Below are 10,221 nucleotides of genomic sequence, written 5' to 3' on the forward strand. Positions count from 1 at the left end.
GGATATGGGATTCGGGAAAGTGGGATTCGGGGATAAGGGATAAAACCCTTCTTTGGCCAGAAATAAAGCGTCCAATTTCCCGGAATTTCCGGGATTTCTCGAAAAAAATATTTTCCGAAATTCAATCAGAAATATACATTTTCTCAATTTTTTGGCACTTTTTTTTAATTTAAATTTACTAAATCAATTCAGTGTTCTTATTGAACTTATAAGTTCTTCTGAAAATTTCATGTCAAGGTTTATTTAAAATATTATAAATAAGGCCGTTTCAAATATTTTTCAAAGTTTATGTCCCTCGGCTCTGGCCAAAGTCGAAGGGGAGGGCAAAAAAATTAAAAAATATAAAAATTGAAATTACAAGCCTAGGTTTCAACATTTGGATGAAAAAAGTGTTTTCAAATGCTTTTTACAGGCGTACAGTTGCTTTCCAATCATTAGTTTTGAAAATATCGAGGTATTGACGGAATTTTGTCTTTCTCATTTTTTTTTTGTGGGACTGTACATTGGTATTTCATGAAAATTTAAAATGTTTTCAAAGGAGTTCAAACATGCTAAATATGAATGCTAAAACGCGGGAAATGCATTTTAACTGGTTTTCAGTTGGTTAAACTTTAATTTTCATTAAAATTTCGAAGTTTTTCCAAAAAAAAAACAATTTGCCCCCTGATTTTTCAGGCCAACTTTGAAGGGGGGGGGGGGCGACCTAAACTTTGAAAATATTTGCAACGGTCTAACCAAAGCATTAACAACTGGAAAAAGATTTAGTTTATTTGTTGGAGTTGTTGCCGGTATTATGGAATGATAATAACGAAAATTGTTGTTAAATCATTTGATTATAAGGTACCCCTTCCCGCCAAGATCAAAATTGAGTTTTTTTTTCGTTGTTGTTTATCCAAAAATTTTGAAAATTTATAGAGCTAGAGCTACCTAAGGCGTAAGAGGTCAAAATATACAAAAAACATATCTTAACTACTTTTATTTCTATGAAAAGTCTTTTAACCGAATCATTTACCAACCGAATTTAAAAAAAATCATTTAAATGAAAAAAACAATATTGTGTTATTATATAAGGCTGGTACAAATTTTATTTAAAGTTTTTTTTCAAAAACCTTCAATGAAAATTTAAATGCAATCAAGTGAAATCAATTTGATGCATTCCCCAGCGTTTAGAATCTTTTTAAGCATGTTTGGGTTAATTTAAAATTCTCTTGAATTTTTGAAAAAAAAAAATATTTTTATTTTCGCAAAAAGTTTTTTTTTCGCAAATATTTTTGTTCTCGTCAAATTTTCCATTTTCTGAAAACTAATTATTTCAAAACAACAGAACTGGTGTAAAATGCTTGTTAAAACACTTTTTCCATGGAAATTTTGAAACTATGGCTTGTTATTTCAATATTTATTTTTGTTTATTTTTTTTGCCTCCCCCCTCTCGACCCCGGCCAGAGCCGAGGGACAGAAACTTTGGAAAATATTTGCATCGGCCTAAATGGTGCCTAAAAAACTTTTTTCAAAAACTCGTTCCTGAATTTGAAAATTTTGAATTGTGGTTTCATACATTTGTATTTCATTGTAAAAAGTCGCCATTCAAGTTGCTATTCTATACATTTTGTTACAGAATTTTAAATCAGAACCAGGATCAGAACAATTTTCAAAAAAAAAAAACAAATTTCCCGGGCCTTTTGTAACCCCGGGGAGTTGGACGCTCTAGCCAGAGTCGATATGAAAATGATCGTCGTCATAAATCAACTTTACCTTAGCATTATTGAAATTTAGTATTTGGTAAAAACAAAAATATTTTTATACAACACTTAATTAGTGCAAGGTTGATTCATAATTTCCCTTGAGACATTTTTAGCATTTTCACGCTTGTTTCACTCAACCATTAAACGCACACGTTTAGGGTAGAAGATGCTCGAATTGGCAAAGATTGGAATTTTAGGCAAGTAATTTTTATTTTGATGAAATTCGTATGTTTAAAAGGAAAAATGGAACTTTTAAACTCAAATAATTAAATTCACAATTCATCACCCTTATCGTCATAACAAAAAACGCTCTAAATTTACCGCTTAAAAAACCCACCGCTCCCCTTCACAGCTGCTAATTTGTTTATGCTAACTTTACGCGCACTGTTCTCCGTCAATCAACACTCACGCAGAATAACCATCTGGCCTGTGTACGCGGCCTGTTCCGCTTAGGTGTTCCCTCGGGCCACCAACACTCAATGAATCAACTTCACGTCGAAGTCCGTCACACTTCACTCGCCCTCCCCGTTCCCTCTGAACCTATTTTCGTCCTATCGGAAAAGTAAACATTACTCCCAGCTCTCCCTCCTTTTCTTTCCTCACTTTACCCTTTAGCTTCAAAGTCAACTCCACTTTCCACGGTAGCGCCTTCGCACGGAGATTTTCTTTTCGCCAATCGACCACTAACTCTTCTTCGCGGCTTATTATTTTGTTGTTCTAGTCACCTTGCCCACTCGTAAATCTCTCTCGCCTAGCGTTGGCTACCCCTCAACAACAAAAAAAAGGTAGTAAATGTTTGGCTTTTCCTCAGATTCGACGAAGATCCGCACAGCATCCACTTGCTGTCACCAGGCGCAACCAGCAATGTGTCATCTTGCACAAGGGCAATCCCGTTTTGTAATGTTGCCCCCCGTTCGGTCGGGACACGAGACACGGACCGAGAACCGGACGACCGAGAGATTCAACCTAAACTGCCCCGAGATAAATGGCAATGGTTCACGAAGATGCGGCCGAGCCGAGAGTGTGTGTGGCGACATTGGCGATAAAAAAGGCACCCGCCGAGGAATGGTGGTAGACAAGAGAGAAAGAGAGAACCAACAACGTATCCGCTCTCCGATGGGGTGGCAGACGACCCCCCTTCCGTTTCCTCCGGGAGCAGGTAGACTAAAGATGGTGGGGTCGAAGGGAGCTGAAGGAAATTCGACAAAATTGCGAATGCCAAAAGAATATCAATTGGACCTTGCACTCGACTGTCAATCCAGAGATCGCTGGTTCAAATCCAATGGCGAACGCTGAAAATCTTACTTGTACCCTAGCTCGTACCTCATTTTTTTTATTTAGTGTATTTTAACCATTGGTCCACTAATGGTTATAGTAAAGCCGATGCACATTTTCAAAAATTGTCAATATTTTAAGCCCTTTTTCATAACCCAGGGTGGCCACCAGATTTCGATTTTCAATTTCCCGGTTTTTTCCCGGTTTTCTCCCGAGACCAGAAGGAATTTTCCGGAATGTTTTTAAACCAAATTACAATGTTTTCTAGGCTAACGTTAATATCATCATACTTTTTGAACGCATACATTTGGTTCAAAGTTTGAATTCCTCAAGAAAGCTTTCAAATCTTGAGTAAAAAGTAAGTAAGTTGTAAACGAAGCCGTTTTTATCTGTTATCAATCAAACCTCAAATTTTCAAATGATTGGGTTTTTTTCTTCAAAAATCGTTTTAATTTTTTTAAATAAGATAAATTATAAATAGAATTTATTAATTTTGTAAAATAGATTTACAAAAATACATTGTTATCAACATTGATGTAAATGCTCGTTAATTTTCTTTGAAAAAAAGTTTTGTGATTTTTTTTTTTGCTAAAATTATGTGAGTACTTTCTTTTTGACCAAAAAAAGTCTTTTTGCATCATTAGTCCAAACAAAAATATATACACTTTGGCAGCAGTGCAGGAAAAGTGCCATACAAATGTAAAAAAATCGATACCTTGAAGCTTTCTTTTTAGAATAATTTTAATAAAAAATACTTTCTAAAAAACCCAAAACACATAATGGTAAAAACAATTCAAAAATTACCGTGCTGTGATTTTTTCAACAACACATAAGGCGGATACAAATTTTATTTAAAGTTTTTGTTGCCCCGAAAAATCAGAGGACAAAAAATTATTTTTTTTCTTCAAAAAACATCAAAATTTTAATGGAGATTTAAGTGCAATAAGCTGAAATCAATTTAAAATGCATTCCCTTGCGTCTAGAATCATTTTTAAGCATGTTTGGGTTGATTTGAATTTTTGAAAATTTTCGATCTTTATTTTCTTGTGTTCATTTTTTTGTTTTCGTCAAATCTAACATTTTTTGAAGAATAATGATTGCAAATCAACTGAACTAGCGTAAAATGCATTTTTTAACACTTTTTGCATTCAAATGTTGAGACTATGGCTTGTTCTTTGAATTTTTAAATTTTTTTAAAATTTAAACATACTACACATACTTTTTTGAAGTTGTAGCTATTTTCAATTAAAAACTAATTTTATCTTTAAAAAATCAAATGATTGAGAAAATTCTTTACTGCATTCTTTTTTGAACATTTTTGATCCATTCTTGTGTTGCTGAGATACAGGCCAAGAAAAATATTTTAAAAGAGTGTATTTTGTGTGACAATTTGAAGGAAAAGTCTTGATCTTTAAATTTAGAGAGATATTTACTGTAATGTTGTTTATGATGTTATCATGATATCCATATTTTCCACTTACAAAAAAATCCTAATTTTAATTTTATGCAAAACTAGCAAAGATGGGTTAATGTCCGCCATTACGGGGTTTGTCTTCCGGACCCCTGAGACCACTCGTGGTACCCCCAGGGGTACATGTACCCCAGGTTGAGAACCGCTGGTAGAGCAAACATTTTGCTTTATTAAAAAAAACAAATTCACCTGGTAAAAGTATCATAGGATACAACAGAAAAAAATCCATAGCCAAGAAGCATGAGTCTGTCACACAAATTTAAACATAGATTTCGCGAATTCTTCATTTAGAATAACAGGAATAATATTCTTATTGAGACAAGATCATATTGAATACATTAAAGAGGCTTTTGTAAAATTTTAACGAAACTTAAAATATTTTCCCGGTTTGTCGGTCGAATTCCCGAGTTTTTCCCGGTTTTCTCCCGGTGGATAAAAATCCCGGTTTTTCCCGGTTTTCCCGGTTTTTTCCCGAGGTGGCCACCCTGTCATAACCCTTTGTACAAAACAATAAAAACTGAAGTCTTTTGAACAATTTTGACTATTTGTTTCATCAGTTTATTTGTTTTTGAGCAGAAAAATAGCCATTTAAAAAAAATTTTTTTTTTGCCTGTTATGGACCCCCTTTTCCTATAGTGGACCCGGGTCCATAATCCGATTGTGGACCCGGGTCCACTATAGGCAAACTGTTATTTTTATACCAAATTTAACCGATATTTGATGTTTTGATGCATGGTGTAGGTCTAATGATAGATATAATGAATAAAAGATGGATTTTGCTCACTTTTCATCATAAACAAATATATTTTGTTAACAAAATTGGCTTCAAACGACAAAAAACCTAACAGACATTTAAAAACATTTATCTTCATTTTTGAAGGTTTAATTTAAAGGGGTCCACTTTTGGAAAAGTTTGGATTTTCGTTGTCCTATATTGGACCCCCCTATTTTTTGCTCGAAAATGAGCAGTTCTTCGCTTTATTTTAGTAAAGTTCCTTAAAACTACATTATTTCAACTTGCTGAAGTTTAATAATCAGTCAAAATAATATTGTATAGTTAATTCAATCATAAAATATAAATGTAGTTTTGTTGCGAAAATACTAGTGGCCATGGCTGATTTCTGATGTCGAACTCAAAACACTTATTTTGGTAAAAAGGACAATTTAATATCAGTCAACATTGATTTAAATGATGCTGAACATGCCAAATAAAAGATTTGTAAGCAACAACACGCTTGAAATTGTGATTTCATTGAATTTTTCATCAAAAACTCTTCACTATAGGAAAGGGGTCCACTAATGAATAACGTACCCTACTGCTCGTAAAGTTATCTTGACCCATTTCTTAGAAAAGTCCGTATTGACCTTGGAATCCCAAAACTGCTTAAACGTCTTAATTTTTCCATTTGTTTTTTCAATCTTCATAATTATGACATACTTAAAATTTATTTGTAATTTTATGAGAATCAAACAATTAAAAATCCAAAATCCTCTCATATTTGGCAACAAACAAAAACTTAGAACACTTCTGTGATTCAACAATAAATTAAAGTTAACAAAACAATGTACTTCTTATTTTTTTTATTCGAGTTTGTGACACACTCCCTTCGTTTTGCCCAAACAAATGGTTGAACATTGCATACAATCAATTTTTCAAGACCTATTAACGACACACATGCGTCATTTTCAAAGTTTAGGCTAAGCGCAACGAAAATTGAAATCTCAGACCACACACCCACCGGAGCTACAAAAAAGGGTACGCTCAGTTTGCATGAGAGATGTCGTCTTACTCGCAAGCTGCCTGTTAGAATAGACACAATGGTGACGATTTACAGTTCTCTTTATTTACTTCACACAAAGTAAACCTTGCAGACGCCATCTTTAACTCTAGCAACGAAAACATTTTTATGACGCCATTTTGATTTTATTCTCCACGCACGCAACGCACAATTTGTCGGCGGTGATAATAATTGTTTAAATTGGCATAAAGTCAAATTTGAATGCAAAAATAACACTACATCGCTGTCTATTAACTTTGTTTCTTTTTTTGCCATCGAAAATCGACGCCATCTTGGGCCTTGCTTACAGTACCGCCGACGAAAAAACAGAAGCACGTCTTTCTTGCCGAATTCACAACCTTGCAATAAACTTTGCTCCACTTACCCTGATCCGTCGGTCTTGGCAACTTTTGCCCTCTTTGCCCCCGCCGGGGTCGTCGCTGGCACGATCGACGTTTTCTGCACCCGCGTCTTCGTCGTGACCGAGTTGGCCGCGCCATTGTCGCACTTGTTCTCACTCATTTTTTATTCCGCGAACGTCTTTCCGCTTTTACTTCCGTTTGAAGACTGAACTCAAAACGCCAAAACTCACTATCGCTGTTTCGCTCTCTTTTTCTCTCTTTCTTTCGTTTTCGTCAACTGTCAACTATAGCGCGCTTTCCGGAAAGACCTTTTATCACAGGGTGCCTCTTTTTCGTAACAAGACACAGATAACGATAATCAAGAGTGTTAACTCATTAAAGTATGTTTATGGAACGTTTTTAATAAATCGTTACCTGGCTGGCTGTATCTCCTACAGTTTTGTTAACATCAAGCATAAGAAACTGTTAAGACTTACTTGAGAGAATTGGGATCGTGATTTTAGTTATATAACTGTGATCAATATTTCTGGAGCTTTTTTTTTTTTTAAAAGGTCCAATAAACCAAATTTCCAGTTTTTGCTTTTTGGGTGTTTTTCAAACCGCCTTAAGTCAGGGGCACTAGCGTGCCCAGATCCTCAAGGAAGGTGGGACAACAATATGAGCGTTTTGAAAATTTCGTCGTTTATGGACACCCCCTTGGCAATTTTAGAACAAATTTCTGAGGATGGTGGGGCAACAGCCCCATGTTGCCCCACCCTGTGCACGCTAGTGGTCAGGGGTATTAAAAAACACCCAAAAAGCAAAAACTGAAAATTTGGGTTATTGGACCTTTTTTAAAAAAAAACTCCAGATTTATATTTTTTTGTTGGTTCAATTTGTGGCTTAAAACAATAAAATGATCTAGCATGTTTGTCGACCGAATTTTTGGGGCTTCACTGTAAATCAAAAAAGTGCGCCACGTGCTTCGAGATTCCAATCAAAAAATGTAGGTCGAAAATAGGAGCAATAGACCCAAAAGAGGTATGAAAATGCTTTAATTTTTCGGGCTTATACAGCGATATATTGATTTTTTTTAATCAAAAATATGATTAAGTAGGAGCTTTTGCAATAAAAACCAATTGACCAATAGGCCCACAATAGGGACTAATACCCTATGAGTCAAATATTATAGTCGTTTTAATTAAAAAAGGTCCAACTTTTTAACATAACAATTTCGAAAAAACGCAAGCGAATTTGTATGAACTTCGTTTTATTTTAATGGGGGGGATCTTCAAACGTTGATTAAATCTTAGAGGCACGTTAGAATTTCGATTTTTTTAAAATAAAGGTGAAGTTTTTTTTTACTTTTATAAAGTGTTTGTCTCTTGGGCGAACTACACCTCAAATTTAATTGAAAACGTTCAAAACATATTTAGTTTAACAAAGCTGTCATTCTTAAAACTCGACCATCTCTATTTTCTACGCCAACAAATCTCCCACATTATCAATGGCAAAAAGGGGTGACAAAATTCCTGCAACATATCGGCGGTTGATACGCGGTGCCAGGCGAACAGATTTGTCAACGGAACGCACTCTTCATTGGCCCCATCTGAGAGCATGCACACGAGGAAACAGGCCCCAAGAGCCGTTGTCATTGTATGTATTGGCTTTGTTGAGAGACGATATCGGAACGACGAGAGAGACTTTCCGAAGCGTACGCGTGTCTCAAGTGTGGATGCTGCGTGATGCGCGTGCGTGTACTTCCGTTTTACTATCAGCCGGAGATTATGCGATGAACCGGAAGGGAAATGGTTCCGAGAATTTGAAACTGAATTTTAAAAAGTTAAAATGATCATTTCAGCTTTGCCTATCTCGTGGAAATAGTTTATCATGGTCCACTGTCGTTGTTTTCTATTTAAAAATAGGTGGCAATTTCCTCACCTCTGAAAATTTGCCATCATTCGGTTTATGATTGAGGAACTTTACGAGATTTTTTTTTGTGGTTCAGTTGGTTGGGTCTGAACCCAAACATATATTTTGACTGACGTGCCAAAATTTTGATTGTTGCAGCTGTAATAAAATGTGTGCAATTTATTGTACATGGCTGGTGTAGTATTATTACACGTGTTCGAAATTACTTGGCGCACTTTTTTCTTAATCTTGGCTCGAAATTCTTAATATTAAAAAAGTCAAGAAAATAAAAAAAATTCTAAACAAACATGTTAATGATAATAATACAGTAGTTGTTCGGTAACTGGGCGTTGTTTAACTGGACTGCTTTTTAACTGGGCGATCGATAACTGGACCAGTTAAAAAGCCGACAAACGTCAAAAAACCAAAACAAACCCAGATGACCGTGGGGTTTATGGATGCAAAAGTTATGTTCAATAAATTAAAAATTTATTTCAAACTATTTCTAGTCACAATCAAAGAAATAAGAAAAATATGCAATGTAAATAAATTTGCGTAACATTTATTTTTATATTTCAACAGGAAAATATTATGCATCGTTAGTCCCCTCGTAATTTTTCGTTCAGCCCAGTTAGCGAGTGACTGGGCTACGTTCTCAGCCCAGTTACCGAACAAGTACTGTATCATAAATCAAGGCCACTTGTGCATTTTGTAATACTTTTTGCTTTGCATTTGATTTGTTTGAAGTTTCGATAAGTAGTTCAACGTCTTTCCATATATCTGGAGTTTTTTTTTTTCAAAAGGTCCAATAAACCAAATTTTCATTTTTTGCTTTTTGGGTGTTTTTTAATACCCCTGACTCAAGGCGGTTTCAAAAACACCCAAAAAGCAAAAACTGAAAAATTTGGTTTATTGGACCTTTTCAAAAAAAATCCAGATATGTAAAATTTAAAAATGAATTTTGTGAATATTTCATCACCACCATTTTGGCCGCCGAAATACTTAATGTAAGGTATGCACTTCGGAAGAAACCGGTCAAGAAAAATTTCAAATGGGAAGCAGCGACAGCGCAAGCAAGTCAGAGAGGGTGAAGAAAAGCCCCAAGAAATCGCTCCCTCTCCTTTGTTCTGCTGTTCGTAAAGCTGTTTCTTGACCCCTTTCCTTCCGATCTGCAGACTAGCCTTAAACAACGAAACACATTAAATGAAATGAAAATGAATAATCCACGTTCAAGTGGACACAAAAGGAACTTTATCAGCAAAAGGAATTTCGAAATAGGAGAAATTCTCGTATGTTTGGCAGGTTAAGCACTCGCTCCTTATTCCATCCAATTTGCTGGTTTTCATTATTTAAACAACGAATTTTGCAAAACTTTTGATAGAAACTTGCTTGCTCGCTTCTCATTGAGCTATTTATCATTCGATTTCAGTTGAAAACGCTTTTAATTAGTTTTAATTGAATGTCAAAGTTCTGACCTGCCAACATTAGAGACACGCTGGAATTAGATGCCGTTCCCCTAATGCTGAACGTATTGACGATTTCCAGGATATTCGATCTTGGGCCGCTCGTCTCCAGTCACCAGCAATGTTGGCCGCTCTTGCGTCTTCGTCAACTGCACACAGCCGACGTCCTCGTCCAGGTTCGCTGCTGAATATGGTTTAAGCCGCCCGCTCGTCCGACATTCAGGCTACATGTTCAGCCCC

The 10,221-nt window shown here is 35.6% G+C and overlaps 1 protein-coding gene across 1 annotated transcript in view; it reads right to left on the reverse strand.

Annotated features, from left to right (window-relative positions):
• LOC6039392 (soluble guanylate cyclase 88E) overlaps positions 1-2,737 on the reverse strand; it is a 67,310-nt gene extending 64,573 nt beyond the window's left edge. The window contains exon 1 of the mRNA XM_038262362.1: positions 2,351-2,737. The gene's annotated coding sequence lies outside the window, so the exon portion shown is untranslated. The remainder of the gene's footprint in view (positions 1-2,350) is intronic.
• Positions 2,738-10,221: the final 7,484 nt, after the last annotated feature.

The sequence above is a fragment of the Culex quinquefasciatus genome, chromosome 3 (genome assembly GCF_015732765.1).
Source record: "Culex quinquefasciatus strain JHB chromosome 3, VPISU_Cqui_1.0_pri_paternal, whole genome shotgun sequence".
NCBI classification, from domain to species: Eukaryota; Metazoa; Arthropoda; class Insecta; order Diptera; family Culicidae; genus Culex; species Culex quinquefasciatus.